General features: G+C 46.7%; 1 long non-coding RNA gene across 1 annotated transcript; it reads right to left on the bottom strand.

The window, feature by feature from the left end:
- Window positions 1-17,093: 17,093 nt before the first annotated feature.
- On the bottom strand, window positions 17,094-27,287 carry LOC122689284. Its single transcript, XR_006339790.1, has 3 exons — window positions 27,209-27,287; window positions 17,687-17,916; window positions 17,094-17,266 (listed from the first exon to the last, which is right to left on the bottom strand). It is a non-coding gene; the product is annotated as an uncharacterized LOC122689284 (long non-coding RNA).
- Between the last annotated feature and the right edge of the window lie 227 nt (window positions 27,288-27,514).

Genomic DNA, 27,514 nt, shown 5'->3' with positions numbered 1-27,514 from the left:
ATTGAATAACTGAAACCTTCAACTTCCCAAGAAAGTAGACTGAGGCCATGGGAGGTATTGGACCAGCTCAGGTTGTAAGGGCCCCCAGGAACCAGGACATAAATGGAATCCAGATTTTCTACCTTCCACACAGTGCTGCTTGCAAGTCACTGCAATTTATCTTAAATAAAACAGCTAATCAAGGGGTGGGGCAGTAATTTCCTTCCGTTTTCTGTTTGCTCCTGCAGAATCACCAATAATTTCAATGGACTGGACAAAAACACTGCAGATTTTAATCACAAGAGATGCACTCTAGCGTTAGATGCTAATTATCTGGATAATGTAAACAACTTTCTTCTTCTTTGAGAAGAGCTAATGAAATAGGCCTCTAAGTGGGACCAACACCGTGTTTAAAAGCTTTGAAGAACTGCTCCACTCTATTCAGCTCTGAGTGGGTGAAATTTCATTCCCCGGTGAGCCCTGTTTTAAATGGAAATCTTTCTCTTTCGTTGCTTCAAGTGGTGTAAGCCTTCTGTGTGCAGGATAAGCAAGTCCTCGTCAACTCGAACAGAAAGAGAAAATCACCTCTGGGAGTTGTTTGTCTTCCTTTGAAGTCTCTTGGCCACCGGTTATCACATTGCAGATATTTCCCAGGGTCAAAAATCATTGAATTTCAAAAATATTTTTAAATCATTCTTGTCATTCAGTCGCTAAGTTGTGTCCGACTCTTGGTGACCCCATGGACTGTGCAGCATGTTGGGCTTCCCTGTCCTTCTCTGTCTCCCAGAGTTTACTCAAACTCATGTCCATTGAGTCAGTGATGCCATCCAACCATCTCATCCTCTGTCATCCCCTTCTCCTCCTGCCCTCAATCTTTCCCAGCATCAGAGTTTTTTCCAATGAGTCAGCTGTTCACATCAGGTGGTCAAAGGATTGGGGTTTCAGCCTCACCATCAGTCCTTCCAATGAATCTTCAGGACTGATTTCCTTTAGGATGGACTGGTTCAATCTCCTTGCAGTCCAAGGGACTCTCAAGAGTCTTCTCCAAAACCGAATTACAAAAGCATCAATTCTTCAGCGCTCAGCCTTCTTTATGGTCCAACTCTCACATCTATACACGACTACTGGAAAACCCATAGCTTTGACTAGGCGGACCTTTGTTGGCAAAGTCACATCTCTGCTTTGTAATATGCTGTCTAGGTTGGTCATAGCTCTTCCTCTAGACTGATTCAGTATCAGTGGGTCAGTAACTAAGTTACAGCAGTGATGCTGCCTTCGAGTAACAGGGTCGGCTCACACCCAAGGGGAGGGGAATCACACAGGAGTGCCCGCCATGGAGCAGACCCCTGCGAGACATCTTAGAATTCTGCCTCCCACACATGGCGAGCCCAGACGAGGGAAACAAAAGGGCAAAGAGCAGTGACATGCATGAGTCCATTTCTGTTCAGGGAACAGTTCAATGGGTATTCTCAGTTAAGAGGAAATTGTGAATAAAGAGGACAGAGGCTGGATAAAAGGAGTGGATAAACTTGAAGCCAGGCAGGATATTGGATGAATCCAGTGAGCCTCAGCTCTGTGCTATTCAAAGTGGGGTCTTTAGGCCAACTTATAGCACCACCTGGGAGCTTGTAAGAAACATACATTCTTGGGCCTTCAGCCTAGCCCTACTGAACTAGAGTGTCTCCAGAAATATGATCAGACCCCAGAGATGGCTATTCTTCAGGCTTTTCAGCAGCTGAGCCTTCTCAGACACATCAATGGGGTATCTGGTATACCATCACCAAGAAGTTCTCAAGTCAGGACTTCCTTGGCAGTCCAGTGGTAAAGAATCCACCTTGCAATGCAGGGTGATGACTTGTAAAAGGGTGGCCTGAAGACATAGAAGCTCTCTGTTCACCGGGGGAACACTTGCTGCTAGGACTCCCACGACTCACACCAGGCATGTGAATACATCACAGGATGAAGCTCAGGACAGAAGAAGGTTAGCTGGGGGTTAGGAGTTGAGGCGCGGGGTCTCACAAGCCTAGGGGGGAGCTCCAGCTCTCCCACCAGCCAACTTTCCATGTCCCAGACCTCCTCATCTACACGAAGGAGCCAATGCTAGTGCCATCTTTCTCTAGTGAGGGCCAAATAATGCAGACACCATTCAGCAGTAAGAAGAAGACAACCAAGCTGGAACTGAACAAAGGAGTCAAACACACCATTTCTCCAAAGGAGATATACAAATGCCCAACGAGTGCGTGAAGAGATGCTCAACATCATCAGCCATCAGGAAAACAGAAACCAAAACCACAGTGAGATAGCGCTTCATGTCTAGTGGGATGGCTAGACTCCAGCGGGATGGCTAAACTAAACTACAGGTAATAACAAGTGTCGGTAAGGATGTGCCAAAACTGGAATCCTCATACACAGGGGATGGGGATGCACAGAGTACAAACAGTTTGGCCATTCTACTCAAGGTTAAACAGATTTACCACACGACCCCCAGGTAAATGCAAAAAAATGGAAAATATATATCAACACAAAAATTTATATAGAGACATTCATAGACGCATTATTCCTAACAGCCAAAACACGGAAACAACCCAAATATCTGTTAGTTGATGAGCAGATAAACAAAATGAGGTCCCTTCATACAATGGAATATAATTCAGCTATAAAAATAATAATATAGTACCAATCCTTACTACCACATAGGTGAACCCTGAAAACAAACTAAGGAAAGTCAGTCACAGAAAACCACAAATGATATGATTCCCTTTCATCGAATGTCCAGAACAGGCAAACCCATAGAGACAGAAAGTGTGTTTAGTCGCTCAGTCGTGTCCAACTCTTTGCGACCCCATGGACTGGAGCCCGCCAGGATCCCCCGTCCATGGAGTTTTCCAGGCAAGAATACTGGAGTGGGTTGCCATTCCCTTCTCCAAGAGACAGAAGGTAGATGAGTGATTACCAGAAGCTGGGAGAAGAGAAAGGAAAAGTCAATAAGATCACAAGGGAAATATTCTAGAACTATTTAGAATACTGAATTCTTGCAAGATTTTGTGAATATATTAAAAGTCATTGAATTATACACTTTAAAGAAGCAAAGCTTCTTTATGCAAATTGTATGCAATTGTATGCAAATTGTACCTCAATTTTAAAAACTAGAAAAATCCACAGAAGACTTTATCAGTGTCCCCAGCACACTGACAATGAATAAAATCTATCAACGCAATAACGAGACTGGCGGCAGTGTGAAGTAATGATGCAGCCACTATGAAAAACAGTATGGTGGCTCCTCAAAAAAATTAAAATACTGTATTGTCACATGATCCAACAATTTCACTTCTGGGCATATGTTAGGGAAATTAAATCAATAGTGCTGTTTAGGCTTCATAGACAAAGCAGAGCAGGCTTCTGACCTTGCTTCTAACCTGCCTGGACACTGCCCTGACCTGGAGTGACTGGGAGTGACTACCCACTGTGAGTGCAAGACTTTTTGCAGCACCAAAGATAAGATGAGTGAGAAAATCTTGAGATTGTTGAGCCCCTGGAGGGGGCCTGGCCAACCAAGCCCCAGGCTTAGTCACATTCCAAGTTTTACAAGACCAAACCAACAGCATTAACATGAAACCAGAGCTGCAATTGGCTCACAGATTGATGATGATACCAGTTGGTGACCATCCTGGGATTAGAAGCAGGAACCCAAACTGCAATCTTTGAAGTCTAACCCACAGAGTGGACTCGGTGCCTGGAACCCTTTTCCCAGCTGCCTGGGTGTGCAGATATGCTGTGACACGGGAATTCCCAGAGCTGATTAACCCTGGATGTTGGTCTAAACCCAATTTGGTGATGTATTCTCTGCTCTTTCTTTTCTTTTTTCTTTTCAGTTTAGTTCAGTTCAGTTACTCAGTCGTGTCCAACTCTTTGGGACCCCGTGGACTGCAGCATACCATGCCTCCCTGTCCATCACCAACTCCTAGAGTTTACTCAAACTCATGTCCATCGAGTCAGTGATGCCATCCAACCATCTCATCCTCTGTTGCCCCCTTCTCCTCCTGCCCTCAATCTTTCCCAGCATCAGGGTCTTTTCCAATGACTCAGTACTTCGCATCAGATGGCCAAAGTGTTGGAGCTTCAGCTTCAACATCAGTCCTTCCAATGAATATTCAGGACTGATTTCCTTTAGGATGGACAGGTTGGATCTCCTTGTTGCCCAAGGGACTCTCAAGAGTCTTCTCCAACACCACAGTTCCAGAGTATCAGTTCTTTGGTGCTCAGCTTTCTTTATGGTCCAACTCTCACATCCACGCATGACTACTGGAAAAATCATAGCTTTAATTAGATGGACTTTTGTTGGCAAAGTAATGTCTCTGGTTTTTAATACGTTGTCTAGGTTGGTCATAATTTTTCTCCCAAGGAGCAAGCATCTTTTAATTTCATGGCTGCAGTGATTCTGGAGCTCCCCCCCCCCCCCCCCCCAAAAAAATATAGAGTTTCTGCTTGGGAGGATGAAAATATTCTGGACATGGAAAGAGATGACATTTCCACACCAATGTGACTGCACTTAATGCCACTGAACTGTGCACTTAAAAATGGCTAAAAATTAAAATAATATTTTAAAACTTTAAAAAAGCCTACAAATGTAAAAAAAAATTTTTTTTAGTTGAGGAAAAGATTCCTTAAATTCTATGTGTTATGAATACTGAGGAGCATGTTTCTTTTCAAATTAGTGTTTTTGTTTCTTTCCGATAAAAACCCAGGAGCGGAATAGATGGGTCATACGGTAGTTCTATTTTCAACTTTTTGAGAAACTTGCATACTGCAAAACTATAAAACTATGTGTATTTTATCACAGTTTTAAAAAAATTAAGATGTTGAGAGAGTCAATTCCTAGGCAGGTTGATAAGAAGTCTAAGGATTCCCAAGGAGAGAGGGGTCTGGAATTCTCAAGGAGGAAGAAAGGACAAACTTTTTTCTCCCTCTACATTCCTTAGGATTATACAACAGTAATGTATCCGGCTTAAGGACAGCTTCTGGAAAAAAAATCTTCTGGCTAATCCTGTTATCTTAAGGTGTAAATTATGGGAGTAGGTCTAGTGAGGTCTTTACAACTTCCAGACATTCTTTTGATTCACTGTAATAACTAATTAGAGAGTATGTAACTCCATTGCTAACACTAGCAAGGCAGTACTCTTTCTGCCCTTTCTGACGCCTATGTCAGAAGCTTTCTCTATCTCCTTTATACTTTAATAAAACTTTATTACACAAAAGCTCTGAGCGATCAAGCCTCGTCTCTGGCCCGGGATTGAATTCTTCTCCTCCGGAAGCCAAGAATCCCGGCGTCTTCGTGTGTTCAACAACAACCTTTCAATGTAGGAAATAAACTTATGATTATCAGGGGGGCAGTTAGGAGAAGGGAGGGATAAATTGGGAGAATGGAATTGACATGTACACACTACTGTATATAAAATATCCGTGCCAAGTCACTTCAGTCGTGTCAGACTCTTTGCGAAACCATGGACTGTAGCCCGCCAGGCTCCCCTGTCCATGGGATTCTCCAAGCAAGAATACTGGAGTGGGTTGCCATGCCCTCCTCCAGGGGATCTTCCCGCGCAACCCAGGGATCAAACCCGCATCTCTTAACGTCTCTTGCGTAGGCAGGTGGGTTCTTTACCACTGATGCCACCCGGGAAGCCCATATATATATAATACATAAGTAAGAAGGACCTATCCTCCCTTACCGCTCAGCCAGTGAAGAATCCGCCTGCAATGCAGCAGACCTGGGTTCGATCCCTGGGTTGGGAAGATCCCCTGGAGAAGGCAACGGCTACCCACTCCAGTATTCTTGCCTGGAGAATTCCATGGACTGTATAGTCCATGGGGCCGCAAAGAGTCGGACAGGACGGAGTGACTTTCACTTTCACTAAGGACCTACTCTACAGCACAGGGAGCTCTACTTGATACTCTGTAATGGCCTATATGGGGAAAAAAGTATTTTAAAAAGTGGATGTATGTATATGTATTACCGATTCACTTTGCTGTATATCTGAAACTGACACGGCACTGTAAATCAGCCATACCCCAATAAAAATTTAAAACGAAAAAAAAAAATTTTTTTAAGAAAATAAAAGTACAAAGTAGAGGTGAAGAGATGAAGTCCATGATGGAGGCCATGTCTTTCAAATAAATTACTCAATAATTACTCAATAATCAAGCTCTAGTAAAATGATCATTATGTTTGTCTTCTCTTTAAGTAATGAGAAGTTATATATTCCCCCTCACTGCAGTGGGTCAAGAACCGCAATGCATTCCCAGGAGAACCACAGAGGGCCTCCATTGGGATGAGGTGGGTGGGGCGGGGCAGGGGTGAGGTGGGCGGGGGGCGGGGCAGGGGTGAGGTGGGCGGGGGGCGGGGCAGGGGTGAGGTGGGGCGGGGCAGGGGTGAGTGGGGCAGGGCGGGTGCGGGGCAGGGGCAGGGGTGAGGCGGGGCAGGGGTGAGGTGGGAGAGACCACTGAGGGAGCCTCCGCAGGACTCCTAGATAGTCTCCACTTTCTGGAGCGCAGATGACCTGACACCGGAGCTCTGAAATACCTGCACTCCAGCTTTTCCGCGGCCGCCATCTTAGCTGTGCGTTCCCTGAAGAGACGTCTCCGGTTATCTCTGGAGCCGAAGGAATCAGGCTAAACCCAGAGCAATCACCACAGAGGGACTGCCTTTCAGGGGACAAGTGGCCACGCTTATCCCCCAGGTCACACTTTGAAAGGCTAGAAAGAGCAATCCAACTGGGGGTTGATGAAGTCTTTGGAAAGATAACTACACATTATCACGATGTGTACTCACTACTTGCCTGGAATGAATAGCAAATTTTCTTCACAGAAATGTTTATCTGGTTGGCCCTGTTAATGGCTTTCAGTCTCCATCAAAGAATTTCAGAAAATGCTATACATGCAGAACAAAATAATGATCATAATCTCTTAAAAGTATTCAGGAAACTCCTCAAATTCCCGAAAGACACTATAATTACATAAGAGTTCTGCTTGGTATGCTTAGCTTTATTTCATGAGACACACAATACCTCTTTGGTTTGATTTAATACCTCATCTTATACCCCCAAGAGAAATTTGTAGGGGGAAAAAAATGTCATGATACATACCTGCTGTTTATTGTACAATTTCTCATACAAGTTGTGGTGTTTGCTCTAGGAGCTTCACAAAACAAGTGAAAAGACCAATAAATTGTCAATGTGTCTCTAAGGAGACAACACGTACACAACAAAAAATGAGTTTTGAAATTGTTTTCCCTACTTCGCTATTGAAAGATAACATTTCAACTGTTTATCTGACTGATTAAACCAAATTTCTGCACCATGTAAACTCAGTCCACTTTTTTAAAATGACTTGACTTCCGGTTACATCTTGCACGTGTAACCCATGCATTAATCTCTAATCCATCCCAGAGTTTAGTAAAATGAGAACAAAGCAACAAAAAGACAGAAGAATTTAAAAAACAGAGGAGGCATCTCCCTGGTGGTCCAGTGGTTAAGAATCTGCCTTGCAACTCAGGGGAACGTGGGTCGGATCCCTGGCTGGTTGACTAAGTTCCCACAAGCCTCAGAGCAACTAAACAACCACACCACGATTATTGAATCCGCAGCCTGGAGCCCGCATGCCTCAATGAGAGCCTGTGTCCTACATGAGGCAACACAGATCCTGAGTGCCGAAACTAACACCCAACGCAGCCAAATACAGAAATAAACAGGTTTTTTTTTTCTTTTTAAACAGAGGAGCAGACAGCAGACAAGAGTTGCCAACAGAAGGTGTTGAAGGTAGAAAGCAGGTGTGAACAATTAGCAATTGTTCACTGAATGCCCAAGACCCAGAAGAGCAGAGGCCAGAAATAGTCAAGCCTGTTCCTATAGCATAACCCCAGAAAAACTCAGGTACGGTTGCCAGAGATCTGCTAGCAGCTATGGGGCTGAACACTCTGGATGAGTTGGAGGTCAGTCTAGAAAGACTGGCCCACATGTCATCGCAAGGTCAATATGTTGAAAACAACAACCCAGGACTTCCCTGGGGAGTCGAGTGGTTAAGAATTTGCCAGCCAACATAGGGGTTCCATCCCTGGTCCAGAAAGATCCCATGTGCTGTGGAGCATCCAAGCCCGTGTGCCCCAACTACTGAGCACGCACACCACAACAAGAGGAGCCACTGAAATGAGAAAACTGGATGCTACAACTATGAAGTAGCCCCTGCTCAACACAACTGGAGAAAGCTCGCAAAGCAATGGAGACCCAGTGCAGCCGTTAAAAAATAATTTTTTAAAAACACCCGCTTTCTCAAAACCAGCTGCCTCCCAGTCTGCTGCACCTCTATCCTTGTGATCACCAGGCTGCAAAAGCTACAGTTATGCATGGTACACTCACGCCTCCTTGGAAGGACTGATGCTGAAGCTGAAGCTCCGATACCTTGGCCACCTGATGTGAAGAGCTGACTCATAGGAAAAGACCCTGATGCTGGGAAAGATTGAGGGCACAAGTAGACTGTGGATGAGATGGTTGGATGGCGTCACCGATTCAACTGACATGAACTTGGGCGTACTCCAGGAGATGGTGAGGGACAGGTAAGCCCAGCGTGCTGCAGTCCATGCAGTCACGAAGAGTCAGACCCAACTGAACAACAGCAAGCACTCCTCTTCATTTGCCATATCCACAGAGAGTCAGAGTCCTGTGGACCTTTTTCCGTGAAAGGCTTCCAGGATTATGGAAGTCTCCAAGATGGCCTCCAGTGGTCTTGCCTCCCGGTACTCAATTCATATTGGTTTCTCTGGTGGCTCAGATGATAAAGCGTCTGCCTGCAATGCGGGAGACCCTGGTTCAATCCCTGAGTCGGGAAGATCCCCTGGAGAAGGAAATGGCAACCCACTCCAGTACTCTTGCCTGGAAAATCCCATGGCCAGAGGATCCTGGTAGGTTACAGTCCACGGGGTCGCCAAGAATTGGACACAACTGAGCAACTTCACTTTCTTTTCTTTATTCATACCGCAGTATAACCCTTTCCCACACTAAATTAGGGCTTACTTAGACCTCCCATGGAGGAGGAAATGGCAACCCACTCCAGGATTCTTGCCTGGAGAATTTCATGGCCAGAGGAGCCTGGCGGGCTATACAGTCCATGGGTTCATAAAGAGTCGGACATGACTGAGTGACTAACGCTAGACCTCCCAGGAGGCCCACTGGTTAGAAATTCCCCTGCCAAGGCAGGAGACATGGGTTTGATCTCTGCTCCGGAAGGATCCCACATGCCACTAAGCCCCTGCCCACAAGCCACAGTTACTGAAGCCTGAGCCCCCTAGAGCCTGTGCTCCACAACAGATGAAGACATCACAGTGAGAAGCCCGAGCACTTCAACAAACAGTAGCCCCCGCTCTCCACAACTAGAGAAAGCCTGTGTGCAGCATCAAACACCCAGTGCAACCAAAAATAAACAAAAAGTTTTTTACAAAAAAATCAGTTCAGTCGCTCAGTCATGTCCGACTCTGCGACCCCAAGGAATGCAGCACACCAGACTTCCCTGTCCAACACCAACTCCCGGAGTTTACTCAAACTCATGTCCATTGAGTCGGTGATGCCATCCAACCATCTCATCCTCTGTCGTCCCCTTCTCCTCCTGCCTTCAATCTTTCCCAGCATAAGGGTCTTTTCAAGGAGTCAGCTCTTCACATCAACTGGCCAAAGTATTGGAGTTTCAGCTTCAACATCAGTCCTTCCAATGAACACCCAGGACTGATCACCTTTAGGATGGACTGATTGGATCTCCTTGCAGTCCAAGGGACTCTCAAGAGTCTTCTCCAGCACCACAGTTCAAAAGCCTCAATTCTTCAGCACTCAGCTTTCTTTATAGTCCAACTCTCACATCCATACACGAGTACTGGAAAAACCATAGCCTTGACTAGACGGACCTTTGTTGATTTTCAGTTCCGTACTACAGAAGTGCTCCGTGACCAGGTCAGCCTTCGCTTTGACCTCTTAGATCGCTTTTTTCTGGGTGTAGCCTGTCACCATGTCATGAGGACACTCGAGCATCCATAGGACAGCCCACGGAGAAAGGAACCAACTCGTCAGCCTCAAGTTGTGAGTCAGCCATCCTGGAAATGGATTTCTCAGCCCCGGTCAAGCCTTCAGATGATAGCAGTCCCAAGAGACACCTACTCTGCTCTCTCTCTCTACTTCTGCTATGACTCTCATCATCCTACTAGACCAACATCAATGACTAGCTAGCTCAGGTCTTGTTCTCTTTTTCCTTTTAACTGCTTTATTTCGACTCAATTATATAATCACAGGAAGTTGCAAAAATAGTTCACAGAATCTTGTGTGCATTTCAGCTACCTGATGGAGACATCTTATATATAACTATGGTAAAATATCAAAGGGCTTCTCCTGGTGGCTCAGACAGTAAAGAATCTGTCTGATAATGCAGAAGACCTGGGTCGGGAAGACCCCCTGGAGAATGGAATGGCAACCCACTCCAGTATTCTTGCCTGCAGAATTCCACAGACAGAGGAGCCTGGTGAGTTACAGACCGTGGGATCACAAAGAGTCCAACATAACTGAACAACTAACACAATATCAAAAACAAGACATGGATAAAGCAAAAAGGAAGTTATCTCTTTTCACCTAAACTTTACTTAGTGGCTATGTAACCCTTGGCAAGTTACTTATTATCAGAAGCTCAGTTTTCTCATCAACAAAATGGGGATGATAGCTCCTGCTCCAAAGGTTTATGGGAGAACTGAGATCATATTCCTAAAATATCTAGAATGATACTGAGTTTGGCGTTAACGGGAGCTGTTGTGGTTATTCTGTGAGTTTCACAAGGAAAAACAAACAGTGAGTTCTCAACTCATATACACTGACTATCACTATCTCTGCTTCTCTCTCCCTGGGATTGGTAGCATTAACACTGGATTTTTCATTAAGAGTGCCTCAAGACTTGATGCCATCAAGACTTCACGGTTAAAGAAAACATACTTCAGACACTCAGGAGGCAAAGGCAAACCACCAATAAAATAGGGGGAAAAATTATACTTCTCTGCAGCAACACTGAACGCAATCAGTAAGGGAGAAATGACTAGCATCTTGAAGAAGGAACTTGAGGCCCACACAGAACCCAGTCAAGATGTCACTCAAGCAAAGAGGCAACATACAGATATTCTCTAGCATGAAAGAGCTCAGAGAACACAGACCCCATGAACCCTCTTGATAAAGCTGCTTGAAGATGAAATCCAGACCAATAAGAAGTGAAGCATTAGTCGCTCAGTCACGCCCAATTCTTTGTGACCCCATGGACTGCCAGGGTCCTCTGTGTATCGAATTCTCCAGGCAAGAATACCGGAGTGGGTTACCATTCCTTTCTCCAGGGGATCTTCCTGACCCAGCGATTGAACCCATGTCTCCTGCACTGCAGGCAGATTCTTTACCAGCTGAGCCACCGGGGAAGCCCAAGAATACTGCAGTGGGTAGCCCACCCCTTCTCCAGTGGATCTTCCTGACTCAAGAATTGAACCAGGGTCTCCTGCATTGCAGGTGGATTCTTTACCAACTGAGCTAAGAGGGAAGCCCTTAAACAGAACTAATATTAACCAATTGTGAGAGGTATCATTACAAAGCACAATGTGACCGTTATACAAGTTATCACAGCAAGAAAATAATATATAATAACGAAGAAAGTCAGACGTGAAATTGGAAAGAAATGTGAAATTGCTAACGCCCTCAAATTTCATAGCAGACAAGTCAGTCAGTATCTAAAATTGAAAGCTGTAATTCAAAGATACACACTGTCCTCAACTTCTTCGTGTTATTCATCATCTACTTTCTTGACCTTGGATCAGTCCTTTAAGAGCTAGTTTCTCTTGAAGGAAGAAAAGAAACATCGTCTATTTGAAGTTTAGCCTTTCTCTCAATTCCAAATCAGTTTCATTTCTCCCTGTGAAATGCTATGAAGTCAATCATAATCCTTACGGAAAATTGGATAAACACCGCACACCAACCTGCAGATGCATTTTGGTGTCATTGTAGGTCCACCTTCCATTCTTCCTTCTGGAGATGGACTCTCCAAGATGTTCAGTGTGATGGCGGCTTCTAGGTGATGTTTAGTTGCGGGTGATGGGGAAGGTGGATGATGCGTAGTTCTAGTTGGTGGGGATTCTAGGTAGGACTTTATTTTGCCCTTTGTCAGTTTCTGTATTGTTTCCTCTTTATAACAATTCCTATATTCTCTCTCTTTTTTTTAAGGAAACAATTGCATTCATTTATTTGATTTTTGGCTTGCTGGGTCTCCGTGGCTGTACGGGCATTCTCTAGTTGTGGTGAGTGGGGGTCTGCTCCCTTCCTGTATGTACCTGTATGTACCTGTGTCCTGCACTGGCAGGGTGATTCTTTACCACTCAGCCACCAGGGTGGCCCCTGTGTATTCTCTTTCTGCAAGGCACAAAGTCATCATGACTTGGTCTCTCATTCAGCCTTTTCTATTTTTATTCCACGTACTGCTCAAGGGGTGTAAACTAGAAAAAAAAAATTTTTAAGTGGGTTTTGTTATATATCCATGCTGTCATCTATGAAAACTCAAAAGTCCAGCCCCTTGCTTCCTGTATGCAACAAACGTGGTCACGGAAAGCCACAGCATCATACTGGAGCCCAGAAAGAAAAGTCCTCGCTGCTTGGGTGGAGTCTGTATTTAAAAGCCTATTATTGCAGGATCTTTATTATCACACTCGCTTCTATAAGACATGTGAGTGAAGTGAAAGTCGCTCAGTCATGTCCGACTCTTTGCAACCCCACGGACTGTAGCCCATCAGGCTCCTCTGTCCATGGAATTCTCCAGGCAAGCACACTGGAGTGGGTACCCATTTCCTTCTCCAGGGGATCTTCCCAACCCAGGGATCGAACCCAGGTCTCCCACGTGGCAGGCAGATTCTTTACCATCTCAGCCTCCAGGGAAGCCCTACAAGCTGTATGAACTATACCCCAGAAGAGTTAAATTCTGAAGTGCTAGATGAATCCATTTTCCTGGGTGTTTTTTGTTTTGTTTTGTTTTTTTGGCTTCGATACAAAGATTCTATTCTCTCTGAAACTCGGGGCAAATAAGTAAGCCTTTTTCTGGTAAGTTCTTGGTTAATTTTCACTGATCAACAACAAAAAGTCCCTTTTTTTTTTTTTTTTTTGGAAATTTCTGCAAGGTGCTAGTGCTTCGGTTAATAAAATTCAATTCTGATTTATATCTATTATCAACAAAACTGAGATTTTTCCTTCAACGTGGCAGAAAGGAATACTTGTCACAAGCTGCTGAGCCATAGGCTCTGATTGTGTCAGGTAAGCTATTCTGGAACAAGCCAGAAATGCTGACTTCCACGGAAACCAGCAAGGATGGATGTGTGTGCTTGACAGATTCGAACCAACCTGCATCACTTGGGTGACAAGACAGCGTGAGTCTGAAAGGACTCTGACCTACATAAAACCCCCAGAGTTCATAACGCAAGTCTATGAACCTCAGGAGACTCAGAATCTTCTTGGAAGCTTGCAGAGAAGAGAAAGAGACTCACGAGGCTCGAGAAGCCCTTTTCCTCTCTGCTTTTAGTGACTTCAGCTCAGTCGCTCAGTCGTGTCTTTGCGACCCTGTGGACGGCAGCACGCCAGGCCTCCCTGTCCGTCACCAACTCCCGGAGTTTACTCAAACCCATGTCCATGGAGTCCTTGATGCCATCCAACCATCTCTTCCTCTGTCATCCCCTTCTCCTCCCGGCTTCCATCTTTCCCAGCATCAGAGTCTTTTCCAGTGAGTCAGTTCTTCGCATCACGTGGCCAAAGTATTGGAGTGACTTAGCAGGAACCTTTGCAGAAGGGCTGTGGAAGCCGCTATGCTTTCTAACCGCACATGGTCTCAGCCGTTTGCTCCCAATAATGAGAGTCACCTTCTCCCACTACCCCCCCGCCCACCAAGAAGTGTAGGGTGCAGGAATGCGGGGTCCCACCCAAGCTGCGCCTGGTCTGCACTGCGCAACTAACTTCCTCTCTGTAAAGTGCAGGAGCTTCAGGAATGGACATCACGGCACTCTCTGTCTGCGCTTCCTCTCATAGCCTGGGGCACACTCATGGTAACAGGCGGTACTCTGTATGTGTGTCCCCAGGAATCCGCCATATGACACGTATTATGAATATACATTATGTACATTTACTACCCCAGTGGCTTAGACAGTAACGAATCTGCCTATAATGCAGGAGACCCAGGTTCGATCCCTGGGTCAGAGGGATCCCCTGGAGAAGGAAATGGCAACCCACTCCAGTATTCTTGCCTGGAAAATCCCATGGACGGAGGAGCCTCGAGGGCTACAATCCATGGGGTCACAAAGACTCGGACATGATTGAGCGACTAACACAAATCACAAGTTGCACTAATGGTGTGCGTGTTTATGTGTGCATGGTATATATCTGTGTGTTGCATCTAAGGTCCCCTTTTTTGTAACACGTCCTAAAATATGATTTTTGAGCAAAAATTCAAATTATTTGCAAATACTTCAGGAATCCCACAAAAAGTGCTGATTATGAAAGGTTAAAAAAGAACCTCAGTTTAGGGCAATTCACGCACCCCGCCACCTAGACCGTCCACAACCCTGATACATCATACTTCAGCGTATTTGGCCAGGAGGAGGACGTGGCAACCCCCTCCAGTATTCTTGCCTGGAGAAGCCCACAAACTGGCCCCTACTGTCCATGGGTCGCAAAGAGTCGGACACGACCGACCACACACACTCAGAGTGTCTCGGGGGAGGTGGAAGACCCTGTGTAATCTAGACTCACAGGGCACCTCTCCTGTGTTGATTTGTGAGCACAATAGCTTTCTTTGCATGGAAATGTGTGTGTCGGATCTGCCCTTGGGCACATCTGAGAAGTAAGCAGAGCTTTATCTTTCTGCCCCCTTTTCCCATCCTTCCCCTCTTTCCTGGGACCCACCTCCCAGGACCCTCAGGACTCCCCACAGGCTTCCTTCTTTCCCAACTGAAACCTCATCTCTCCACAGGAAAGGATTTGAAAAAATGCATTCGCCGGGAGCTCTAAACAGCCAGTTAAGTATTTTCCGGAGTGTGTCACATATGCACCTTCTGTATTAAAGCAACGGGATTTGTTAAGTGCTCAGAAGAGGATTTTGCAAATAGGAAGCTGCTCAGAGAACGCTCGTGAAATTAGAACAAAATTTCCTCTCCATGGGGGAGTCCTCACATTTCAGCAAAGATGAAAGGCTGGGACCCAGGCAAGGAAAATGTAATGGACAGAAATCCTTTTCCTGCAGGCATGTCTGCATCAGTGAGGCCCTCTGTGGGTCCCCAAAATGCTGCAGAGGCAGCCACCTTCCTCCTGGGGTTGCCGGCCTGACAATTTCATTAGCCCAAGTTTCAATCCATTCATCCTTCAATCCACAGCCGGGATTCTCAAAACGCGTGCATTCTGCAGGGTGTTAACACACAGGATAAAAGGATCCTTGGTCAAATAATTTGGGCAGACACTAACGAAATGAAGTGGCCATGTCTATGGTGGATGTTCCGAGGGTTAACCAGGCCCAGGTGTGTCTCAGGAGCTTCAAGAGCAAAATGTATTCCTTCAGCCTCCTCAAAAGTAATGTCTCTTAGCTCTAAGCCTTGAAACACAGATCTTAAGCAGTGGTTCTAACATGCAGATTTCCACTGAACAAAATAATCATCCTGGGGGCTGCTGCAGCAATGCATAAGGTCTGCTCTCCCTACCAGCAGATCTGCTGCAGGGAACATGGTTGACACGTTACCATCCACATATTACACCTATAGACATATTACCTATAGACATGTTACCATACACATATTACATCATAGACTGCATGCTTGCATGCTTGCTCAGTCACTCTGTCGTGTCTAACTCTTTATGACGCCGTGGACCATACACCCTCCAGGCTCCTCCGCCCATGGGATTCTCCAGGCAATAACACTGGAGTGGGTTGCCATTTCCTTCTCCGGGGGATCTTCCCGTCCCAGGAGTCAAACCCATGTCTCCTGCATTACAGGTGGATTCTTTACCACTGTGCCACTGCAAGTGTCTCTCATGGTTCTCAGGCTGAAAAGTCCAAGATCAAGGTATTTGCAGAGCTGGTTTCTGATGAGGGCCTTCCTGGTTCTCTCTGTGTCCTCGTTAGGTGGAAAGAACAAAGGAGTTCTCTGGGGCCTCTTTTAGGAGGGCGCTAATCCGATTGATGAGGGTTCCACCCTCATGGACTAATCATCTCCCCAAAGACCCACCTCCTCCTACCCTCACACTGTGGATTAGCGTGGACACAGGAATTTTGAGAGGCACCCCAGCAGTCTGGCTACAACTTTTGGAGACTTTAGATCTGCAGCATAGGTTGAAGCCCTTCCCTCATAACCCTTCTTTCTCTCTTTACACAAGGGACAGGTCTGCATCACTCTCTGCAGGCTCTCCCTGCCTTCTGCTGCACCATATGTCTTTTTCCTTCACCCTATATTTCTCCCTCACAGGCACCGTGGATGCCAAAAGATATGTCCACCCAGAACCTGTGAGTATAATTTTATTTGGAAAAAAAAAAAAAGTAGTCTTTGTAGATGTTATTAAGTATCTTGATATCATTCTGGATTTGGAGGTCAGCCCTGAATCCAATCTTAAAAAAGCAGAGACATCAGTTTGCCGAAGAAGGTACATGGTGTCAAAGGTATTACGTCTTTTCAGTAGTCACGTATGGATATGAGAGTTGGACCATAAAGAAGACTGACCACTGAAGGATTGATGCTTTTGAACTGTGGTGTCAGAGAAGACTCTTGAGAGTCCCTTGGACTGCAAGGAGATCAAACCAGTCAATCCTGAAAATCAGTCCTGAGTATTCATTGGAAGGACGGATGCTGAAGCTGAAGCTCCAATACTTTGGCCACCTCATGCGAAGAGCCGACTTATTGGAAAAGACCCTGATGCTGGGAAACATTGAAGGCAAAAGGAGAAGGGGACGACAGAGGATGAGATGGTTGGATGGCATCACCGACTCAATGGACGTGAGTTTGAGCCAACGCTGGGAGGTGGTGAGGGGCAGGGAAGCCTGGAGTGCTGCAGTCCATGGGGTCACAAAGAGTTGGCCACAACTTGGCAACTAAACACAAGAACAGAAGCATCGGTAGGGCTCATCACAATAGACTTCAGAGGGAGTTTCTCAGTCAGCAGGTCGGGGACGGGGCCTGAGAACGTGCCTTCTGACAAGTCCCCAGGTGCTGCTCCTGCTGCCGGGAACAGAACACACTCTTGAGAACCACCAAGCTAGAGGAAGACCCTGACAACACGATCCCCTGAAGGATTCTCAGGACCCCTTCCCACCTCCCAGAATACAAAAGTGCCGCAGACAGCTGAGACTGTCCCACCATCATTTCTTCTAACTCTCTCTCTCATTGGACACATGAGCAAACTGGGGCTCGGAGACGTGAGGTGACACGTCCTGCTACAGACTAGAGTCTGCGTCCCCTCAAAATTCACGGTGGTGGTGGTGGTTTAGTCACTCAGTCGTGTCCAGCTCTTTATGACCCCGTGGACTGTAGCCAGGCTCCTCTGTGGGATCTCCCAGGCAAGAAGACTGGAGTGAGTAGCCATTATACTCCGATACAGAATGAACAGCTATTAAAAAAGAAAAGAAAAGGAACAATCACCAGCTGGAGCAGGAGCAAGCATGCAGGAACGTTGGCCACGTGTGTAGGCACAGGTGAAAGGCCCTGGTCCAGCAGGGGGCGTGCAGAGAACAAGAGAGCAGCCATCTTGCGGGGCCTGGGCCTCCAGGACTCAACCCATCTCTCCAGTCTCAGGCCGCTGGAGTTACAACGCTTGTCCGCAAGCCCCGACGCCCGTGTCAATCACACGTCAGGCTGTCAATCCGTGACTTCTGAAAGTTGGAATCAAGTCAGAAGTTAAGAAAAGAACCAGCACCCCCAAGTTTTGCTTAAATGGTCACTGAGCAAATGAAGCGTTCTTTTAATGTTCTCAAGATGCTTTGACTAAATTTAGAAGTCACCTAAATAGAGGCCAGTGGAGCTCTAAATAAAGCAGTACGTCCTTGAATTGGAAAGGTACAGTGCCATTAATCACCATAGTTTTGTGGAATATATAATGACATGGGAAAATGCTGAGGACACAGCGATTGCTGCTCTTTGCAACCCCATGGACGGTACCCTGCCAGTCTTCTCTGTCCATAGGGTTCTCCAGGCAAGAATACTGGAGTGGGTTGCCATGCCCTCCTTCAGGGGATCTTCCTGACCCAGGAAGGGTCACGTCTTCCTGCCACGTCTCCTATGTCTCCTGCATTGGCAGGTGGGTTCTTTACCACTAGCGCCAGCTGGGAAACCCTATATTATACATATATATTTGTCCAAAATAAAAAGCTAAAATTTAAAAGAAAAAACTGTGGTGTTGGAGAAGACTCTTGAGAGTCCCTTGGACTGCAAGGAGATCCAACCAGTCCATCCTAAAGGAGATCAGTCCTGAATATTCACAGTAAGGACTGAGGCTGAAGCTGAAGCTCCAGTATTTGGCCACCTGATGCAAAGAACTGACTCATTGGAAAAGACCTTGATGCTGGGAAAGACTGAAGGCAGGAGGAGAAGGGGAAGACAGAGGATGAGTTGGTTGGATGCCATCACTGACTCGATGGACATGAGTTTGAGTAAGCTCCGGGAGTTGGTGATGGACAGGGAGGTCTGGCGTGCTGCAATCCATGGGGTCGCAAAGAGTTGGACATGACTTAGCCACCGAATCGAACTGATTGTCTATAAAAAACCAACTTGATATTAAATTATCAAATTATAGCTTTGCTCAGAGGAAGTGACTTTAAAATACGGTCAATTATCAATACTATTTTCACATCTAAACTACCTCCTTCTTCCCACGGCACAAATGGAAAAACTCAAACAAGACAACACTTCTTCACAGGAAGCAAGGCCATCTCTTTCCAGCGGTCCTTATGCTCTTTTGGCATGGGGTGATAAACACTGGTATTGGTTTGTGGATCTTCAAGTACCTTAATTTCTAAATTAAAAGCCACAAAGGACACAAGTCTCCACTCCCAAGTGAACTCAAGAGTGAAAAAGAGTCTAAAACATGACAAGCATTTTTAAAATAGAGTGGGGTATGTGACTCAAATCAGGCGGCACTGAAGACATCAGAAATGGGAGGTTTAGTGAGGATGCTGGGGCTGGTAGTATGTATTTTTGGTGTTGTTGTTCAGTCACTAAGCCGCATCCGACTCTTTAAGACCCCGTGGACTGCAGCACGCCAGGCTTCCCTGTTCCCATACTCTATATTGGGTTCTACAGACAAGAATTGGAGAAGGACATGGCAACCCACTCCAGTATCCTTGCCTGGAGAATCCCATGGACAGAGGAGCCTGGCGGGGCTACAATCCACAGGGTCACAGGAGTCGGCCTCCAGGACATGCATTCCCAGGGCTAGCCAGGGCTGTTTCATTTCTTTCCACAGAAGCAAGGGCATGGGGGCGGTGGGCAAGGGCAGGTTCCTTTGGGTTTGGCTGGATGAGAACTCCATTCTGAACTGTTTCGTTCCTCTCCACAGCACTATTTCTTAAGAGCAACGAAGGCTCTTTGCATCTCATTTCGGGGCTGCACTCACACTGATCAAAGATCATGACATTCTTGGCAAAGCGAAAGATACCATTATTTTCTCAGCTCCGTCTTTTCCTAGGACAGGGTGCTGGAACAGATTTTCAGAGAGGCTGGGAAGTGAGGGGGAGGACGCTGACTCCCGTTGCTGTGGCAACCCCTACACACACAAAAAAAAACGTGCTCGCTCCGTTTCTGAGTGAGTGAGCTTTCTACCTCTTCAATATCGTGGGTTGCTGTGACGCAGAGATGCAATGAGCCAGGTCTATGGTGGGGGGGGGGTGGCTTCTCGCTCACTCTCACTCAAGTAGATGCTAGAAGGTCAGGGTGAGATGAAGCCTTTTCACAGATACAATCACTGGGAGTTTCAAAAGCAGGTGCACTTGGGATGGAGCAGGGCAAGGTGTACATGAAGGCATCCTCCTCCAGACCGCTCGCTGGAAGATAAGCACTTTGGGAAGGGGGCGAGGTCATCATGATGTGATGTGCTTAGCCGCTCAGCCGCGTCCAGCTGTCTGCGACCTCATGGACTATAGCCCGCCAGGCTCCTCTGTCCATGGGATTTTCCAGGAATACTGGAATGGGTGGCCATGCCCTCCTCCAGGAGATCTTTCCTGCCCAGGGATCGAACCCAGGTCTCCCGCACGGCAGGTGGATTCTTTACCGTCTGAGCCACCAGGCAAGCCCGTGATGTAATAGCTCTCAGCATAGAAGCCGAGAACCTGGCACACCTGATCTGTATCACTTGGAGCGGTTCATCCCTCCCCTGGGATGCTTTTAAGTCGCCCGCATGGTGTGGGGAAGCTTTGTGGTTGTTGTCTAGGACAACTGTCAGAACAGGTACGGAGCATCCTTTCTCTGCAGGGCAATGGTTAATGAATGCCCTGTGGATGGCAGTGGAGTAGGTGCTACCAGCAAAGACACAGGAATCACAAGGCCGGCCTTTAGGAGCTTCATCGCAAACGGAGGAAAAGTGCAAATAAATGACATAAGAGTACGCGCCACACAGACCTCCTCTCCATCCACTGCGTCCGTCGTAACACTTGCCAAGGAGATCTTCTAACTGAATTTCATTTTTTAATGTGCTTTTCTCAATGCGGATCACTTTTAAATTCCTTGTTGAGTTGGCCACAACACTGCTTGTGTCTTATGTTTTGGCTCTTTGGCCACAAGGCATGTGAAACCTTAAGCTCTCAGACCAGAGATCGATCCTGCGCCCCCTGTGCTGGAAGGCAAAGTCTTAACCCCTGGACCACCAGGGAAGTTCCAAGGAGATCTTCTGCAATGGAAGCCATACTTCTCAGGAGTAAGCAATGGACCCCCCACTGCCTACAGAATAAAATTGCATTTGTCCACATGGAATTCTCAGCCTTCTTTCACGTGCCCCCACTACATGTCCACCATACTTGTTCTGGAAGACTCTCGCAACATACACAAACCCTTTGTCTCCAACATCTCTGATCATCACTTGTTTTCCAACTACTGGACCATCCCTTTCACCTCTGCCTGCTACCATGTTGCTTCTAGGCACTACCGTTGTGTGCGTGCCTGCCTGCTGAGTTGCTTCAGTTGTTTTCGACTCTTTGCGACCCTACGGACATAGCCCACCAGGCTCCTCTGCCCCTGTGATGCTCCAGGCAAGAACACTGGAGTGGGTTCCCATTTCCTCCTCCAAGGGATCTTCCCAACCCAGGGCTCAAACTGGTTTCTCTTACGTCTCCTGCGTGGGCAAGTGGGTTCTTTACTGAGAGCACCACCTGGACCTCTGGCCCTCTCCAAATTGGCAAAGTGCCCTTAGCTTTCTTAGATGATCTCAGACACCACAATTTTTTTTCCAAGAAGTCAGCCCCAAGGCTTCCTGCCTTTGTGTTCTCTTGCCTCTGTTTCAGTATCTGGGATCTACTGTTTATTTGCCTGTTTTCCTCCTTGAGGCTGAAACCTGGGCCTCATTCAACTCCAAATTTCCACACAGCTTACCAGACTGCACTGCACAGAATAAGGCCCTACGAGTAACTGCTTGTTGCATGAACACATTCACACACAATCTGCAGGTGTGGGCGTGTGCTTGTGTGTAAAATGGGCACCTAGCCCCACAGACCCAATCAAGCTTTGGCATCTGTGGGATGGATTAGAATAGGTTTGGGATCAGCTCGTCGCAAGCCCAACCTTTAGATAAGGTAACGTGGGGCTTATCTAAAATTAGACGATGGAGGAATCTTGAGCACCATTTTGCAGGAGAGATGGAACCTATGTTGCTTTTTTAAAAACATTGAAGTACAGATGGTGTACAGTATTAAATATGTTATACAGTGTGGTGAACAAGAATCTGTTTTTGCAAAGAAATGAAAGTACTTTCCAAACACAGGGGCCCCAGCATGTGGAAAGGCTCAAAGGTCAGGAATGTAGAAGTCACTTGGAAGTTGGTGGAGAAGGAAATGGCAATCCACTGCAGTACTCTTGCCTAGAGAATTCCGTGGTCAAAAGAGCCTGGTGGGCTGCTATCCATGGGGTCGCACAGAGTCGGACACAACTGAAGCAACTTAGCATGCATGCATGGAAGTTGGTTTCCTGGAATGTCCATTATTAGCTCGATTGTAAATGTGTTTGAGGGCAATGAATGGTTATTTCAAAGCATCCTATGCTATTTACCCTTCCTTCTTCCGTGAAGAGTGCAAGATACAGTGGGCGGAATGAGGGCATGGAGCTGAGCGGGCTATTTATAAAGCCCACTTCTACTGCTCAGCATCTATGTGATACAAACTACCTAACTTCCGCAAGCCTCAGTTTTCTTACCTGTAAAATGGGAACAACGCCTTGTAGTATGGATGGGACAGCATATTACAGGGAGTTGCCTTCACTCAATACAGAGACAAAAACTCCTCCACCTTTTCTCCCGCCGAGTCACATCTTACTGAACACATGTAAGGAGTTAATTCCAGCTCAAAGCAAAGGTCACCAATATCTGTCACCACTAAGGACAATGCTCTGTTGTTGTGTTTTAGTTAGAGTATAACTGGCTTATAGTGCTGTGTTAGCTTCTGCGGTACAACAGTGTGACTCAGCCGTAAGTATGCACACGTCCCCTCCTTGGTGAACCTCCCCCCCGACCATCCATCCTACCCCTCGAGGTCATCACAGAGCACCAAGTGGGGCTCCCTGTGTTATGGAGCAGCTTTCCCGCTAGCCAGCTCTTTTACACAGGGTGGCGTGGACATGACAGCGCTCCTCTCTCAATTCATCCCACCCTCTCCTTCCCCTGCATCTACACATCTGTTCTCTACATCTCTCTGCATCTCTCTTCTTGCCCTGTGTGGGTTCGTCTGTACCATTTTTTGAGATTCCATAAACATGCATTCATATATTTGTTTTCCTCCTTCTGACTTACTTTGCTGTTTGACAGACTCTACGTTCATCCACATTACTACAAATGACCCAATTTAGTTCCTTTCGTGACTTGTATATGTGGACCATATACTGTTGATCCATACTATATATGTGGACCATATACTGTTGTATCTTGTGTATATGGACCATATACATGCGACTGTTGTCCACTGTATATATGAACTACATCTTCTTTTTTCATCCTTCGGTCAATGGACATTTAGGCTGCCTCTGTGTCCCGACTATTGCATATTGTGTTGCCATGAGCAGTGAGGTACATGTGTCCTTTTATGATTTTCTCAGGGTACATGGTCAGTAGTGAGATTGCTGGGTTACATGGTAGTGTATTTTTAGTTTTTTAAGGAAATGGGCTTCCCTGAGAGCTCAATTGGTTAAGAATCCACCTGCAATGCAGAGACCCCGGTTCAATTCCTGGGTGGGGAAGATCTGCTGAAGAAGGGATAGGCTACCCACTCCAGTATTCTTGGGCTTCCCTGGTAGCTCAGATGGTAAAGAATCTGCCTGCAATGCGGGAGACCTGGGTTCCATCCCTGAGTTGGGAAGATTCCCTGGAAAAGGGAACAGTTACCCACTCCAGTATTCTGGTCTGGAGAATTCCCTGGACTGTATAGTCCACGGGGCTCTCAAAGAGTCGGACAGGACTGAGTGACTTTCACTTCCACTTTTCCATATTGTTTTCCCTAACGGTTGTGCAATCTACATTCCTAGCAACACTGTAGGAGGGTTCTCTTTTCTCCACACCCTCTCCAGCATTCACTGTTTCTAGATTTTTGATGACTGTCGTTCCGACTGATGCCAGGTGATACTTCACTGTAGTTTTGATCTGCATTTCTCTATTAATGAGCAAAGTTGAGCTTCTTTTCATGTGTCTGTTGGCCATCTGCATGTCTTCTTTGGAGAAATGTCTGTTTAGGTCTTCCACCCACTTTCTGATTGGGTTTTTGGGGTTTTGTTTTTTTTTTTTATATTAAGCTGCATGAGCTGCTTGTATATTTTTAAGATTTCTTTTACTATTTTTAAGTGCCTCTTTTCTTCTATAAACTCTATTTCATCATTACAGTGGTGGCTATGAGCTGCAAGCAGACTGAACCAGAATTATAATTTACAGGTGCTCACTCAGGGCTGTGTATGCAGCCAAAAGAGGCCTATAAAATTAATGGTCACCCTGGACAGAGTGCCTTGAGTCCAAAGAACAGAGTATGGAAATTGAAAGCAAAGGGTAACTACAGTGGAGACTGGTTGGCCAGCTAGTGTTGCCCTAAACAAGCAACAGAGGTCAGCATCACCAATCATCCACGAGCGGTCCACTCCTGAGCACCTCATGGCCCCTAACAGAATGCAGTGGGAAGGGCACTGCACCTCTAAGTTGCTTGTTGTTGTTTGGTCAGTAAATTGTGTCCCGCTGTTTGAGACCCCATGGACTGCAGCACGCCAGGCCTCCCTGTCCATCACCAACTCCTGGAGTTTACTCAAACGCATGTCCATCGAGTCAGTGATGCCATCCAACCATCTCATCCTCTGTCTTCCCCTTCTCCTCCTGCCCTCAATCTTCCCCAGCATCAGGGTCTTTTCCAGTGAGTCAGTTCTTCTCATCAGGTGGCCAAGGGATTGGAGTTTCAGCTTTAGCATCACTCCTTCCAGTGAATATTCAGGGTTGATTTCCTTTAGGATGGACTGGTTGACTCTCCTTGCCATCCAAGGAACTCTCAAGAGTCTTCTCCAACACAGTTCAAAAGCATCAGTTCTTCAGCGCTCAGCCATCTTTATGGTCCAACTCTCACATCCGTACATGACTGCTGCTCCTTATTGCAAAATTCAGAATTAAGTTGAAGAAAGTAAGGAAAACCACTAGGCCATTCAGATATAACCTGATTGGTCATATGATTATACAGTGGAAGTGACAAATAAATTCAAGGGATTAGATCTGGTAGACAATGTCTGAAGAACTATGGAAAGAGGTTCATGATATTTTACAGGAGGCGGTTTACTAAGTTAGGAGGGGAAATGCAGACAGAGCACTCAGCTTAGAGAGGTTAGCAAGCAATTGAATGAATCTGATCATCGTGATAGTGGTGGAGCCAACATCTACTTTTTGGCTGGAGACAGTACAGAGAAACAGAATAAAAAAGATTACATGGGGGCATTTATTGCAAATATCTGTAAAAGCCAAACAACCCTATTTTTGCTGTTGGAGCAGGGAGGGGGCGGGTCTGTGCCTTGTAGGACTTGACCATCCCTGGCCTCTGCCAAAGTGATAAAGTGAAAGTCACTCAGTCGTGTCTGACTCTTGGCAACCCCATGGACTATACATTCCATGGGATTCTCCCAGCCAGAATACTGGAGTGGGTAGCCGTTCCCTTCTCCAGCGGATCTTCCCAGTCCAGGGATCGAACCCAGTTCTCCCACATTGCAGGTGGATTCTTTACCAGCTGAGCCACAGGGGAAGCCCAAGAAGACTGGAGTGGGTAGCCTTTCCCTTCTCCAAGGGATCTTCCCAACCCAGGAATTGAACCGGGGTCTCCTGCATTGCAGGCAGATTCTTTAACAACTGAGCTATGAGGGAAGTCCTATATACCTATTGGCAAGCGTCCCCTGGGGTGGAAAAGAAGGGGGAGAGGGAAGCTGAGGACATATCTGTGTCCCTCACTCATGCCTTACACCTGCTTAAGAGCCACCAATAGAAAAAAAACTGGGCTGACCTTCCAACAGGGCAATGTCATGGAATGCAAACAACAAAAAATAAAAGATGGAAGGTGGGGGACTATTCTTGATAAGACACAATAACCCAGTGCGTTCCGGACACCTGAGCAGCAAGCATTTCCTAAACGTAAACACCGAGTTCACATATAGATGTTCTACCACGCTGAGAGCTCATTGCAACTGTGATGCATTTTCACAGGCAAACCAATCCCCGCCCCCCCCCCCCCAAAAGCACACTCCTGTCGTGCAGGCTCTGACTCTGCAGACCAGGGCAGGGCCAAAGTGTCCGCCCTGACGATAAGGCTGCCCTCAGACCACACGTGCAGGAGCCAGGTCACTAGAGGGAGGCGTGTCTGCGCTAGACCCATGAGAATCTGAAATTCACCTCTTGATAAGGAGGTGCCATCAACTGGAGCTGTTGTTTCCAAACATATATATGTTGTCACTGTTCTTTATCTGCTCAGTCCTGGCTGGCTCTCTGTGACCCCCATGGACCCTCCAGGCTCCTCTATCCATGGGATTTCCCAGGCAAGAATCCTGGAGCAGGTTGTTGAAGCAAGAATCCTGAGTTTCCCCGATAGCACAGTTGGTAAAGAATCCACTTGCAATGCGGGAGACCTCCGGTTTGATTCCTGGGTCGGGAAGATCCCCTGGAGAAGGGAACGGCTACCCACTCCAGTATTCTGGCCTGGAGAATCCCATGGACTCGTCACAAAGAGTCGGACAGGACTGAGCAAGTTTCACTTCACTTCTGTTTCCTCCTCCAGGGGATCATCCTGACTCAGGGATCGAACCCACGTCTCTTGCATCTCCTGCACTGCCAAGTGGATTCTGTACCACTGGGGCCACCTTGGAAGCACCACCCCCACCCCCCAAAAAATACTGCGGACAGGCTTGGTGTAAAGATTTCCTGAAACAATCACGATATCACTCCACCATGGAGAGGAGAAGCGAGGTGCACGCAGGTTAAGACAATTGGGTCAGGATGCTCTAGTCTGTACTCCGGGTCTGCTTGCTTAGCTGGTTCATTTGCTGCCCCTCCTGACTCTCAAAGGCGGGGGTGGGAGGGGCGCTTAAAGCAGGACCCCCGCCTCACTGCTCCAGCATCCATGATCTCCATCACTTACGGGAGCACTTTGCTCAGCAGGTACCACCTACCTTTCCCGGTGGCATCCTGCTATTTTTCCCTTCCGTTTCCTTCACACTCCCTGCCACCAGATACTCTTTTGTCCTCTGTGAATCCCTTCAGAGGCTCACCTATCAGCACGATTTTGCAACTCGGCTCTGAAACACTCTGTGGTTTCATTACCAAGCCCGGGAAGTTGGGTTTTTTTGTTTGTTTGTTTGTTTTTCAAGCAGCAGCAGTGAAACGCAAAACTAGTTCCGGCTCTGGCATGCAGACCGTCCCGCTGACCCTACACTAGAGAACAAAAAAAAAAAAAAAAAGGATGAAATTACCTCTGCCTCTCATCACGTTTCCGAGACTGAAAGACATGTCCCCGCAGCAACCCCTGAGAGCCATGAACGAGTGCTTCATTATGGGATACGGCGCCTAGAGTACCGTCTGTCTCTTTAATTATTTGGACGAAGACCGCGCGGGACGTGCTGGGCAGACCTCAGAGAGGTGGCTGCTGAGTTTCGGCGTTTAAAAAAAAAAAAAAATAGGGTTTGCGCGGCCCCAGGAGAAACGATGTCGCATTCAGGATGTAACACATTTGGAACATTTCCTCCTCCTCAGTTCCTGCTCCTCCTGTAACATCTGGA

This window comes from Cervus elaphus, chromosome X, assembly GCF_910594005.1.
Source record: "Cervus elaphus chromosome X, mCerEla1.1, whole genome shotgun sequence".
Classification (NCBI taxonomy): Eukaryota; Metazoa; Chordata; class Mammalia; order Artiodactyla; family Cervidae; genus Cervus; species Cervus elaphus.
The sequence above is the reverse complement of the archived record's forward strand: the minus strand, read 5'-3'. Positions and strand labels throughout refer to the sequence as shown.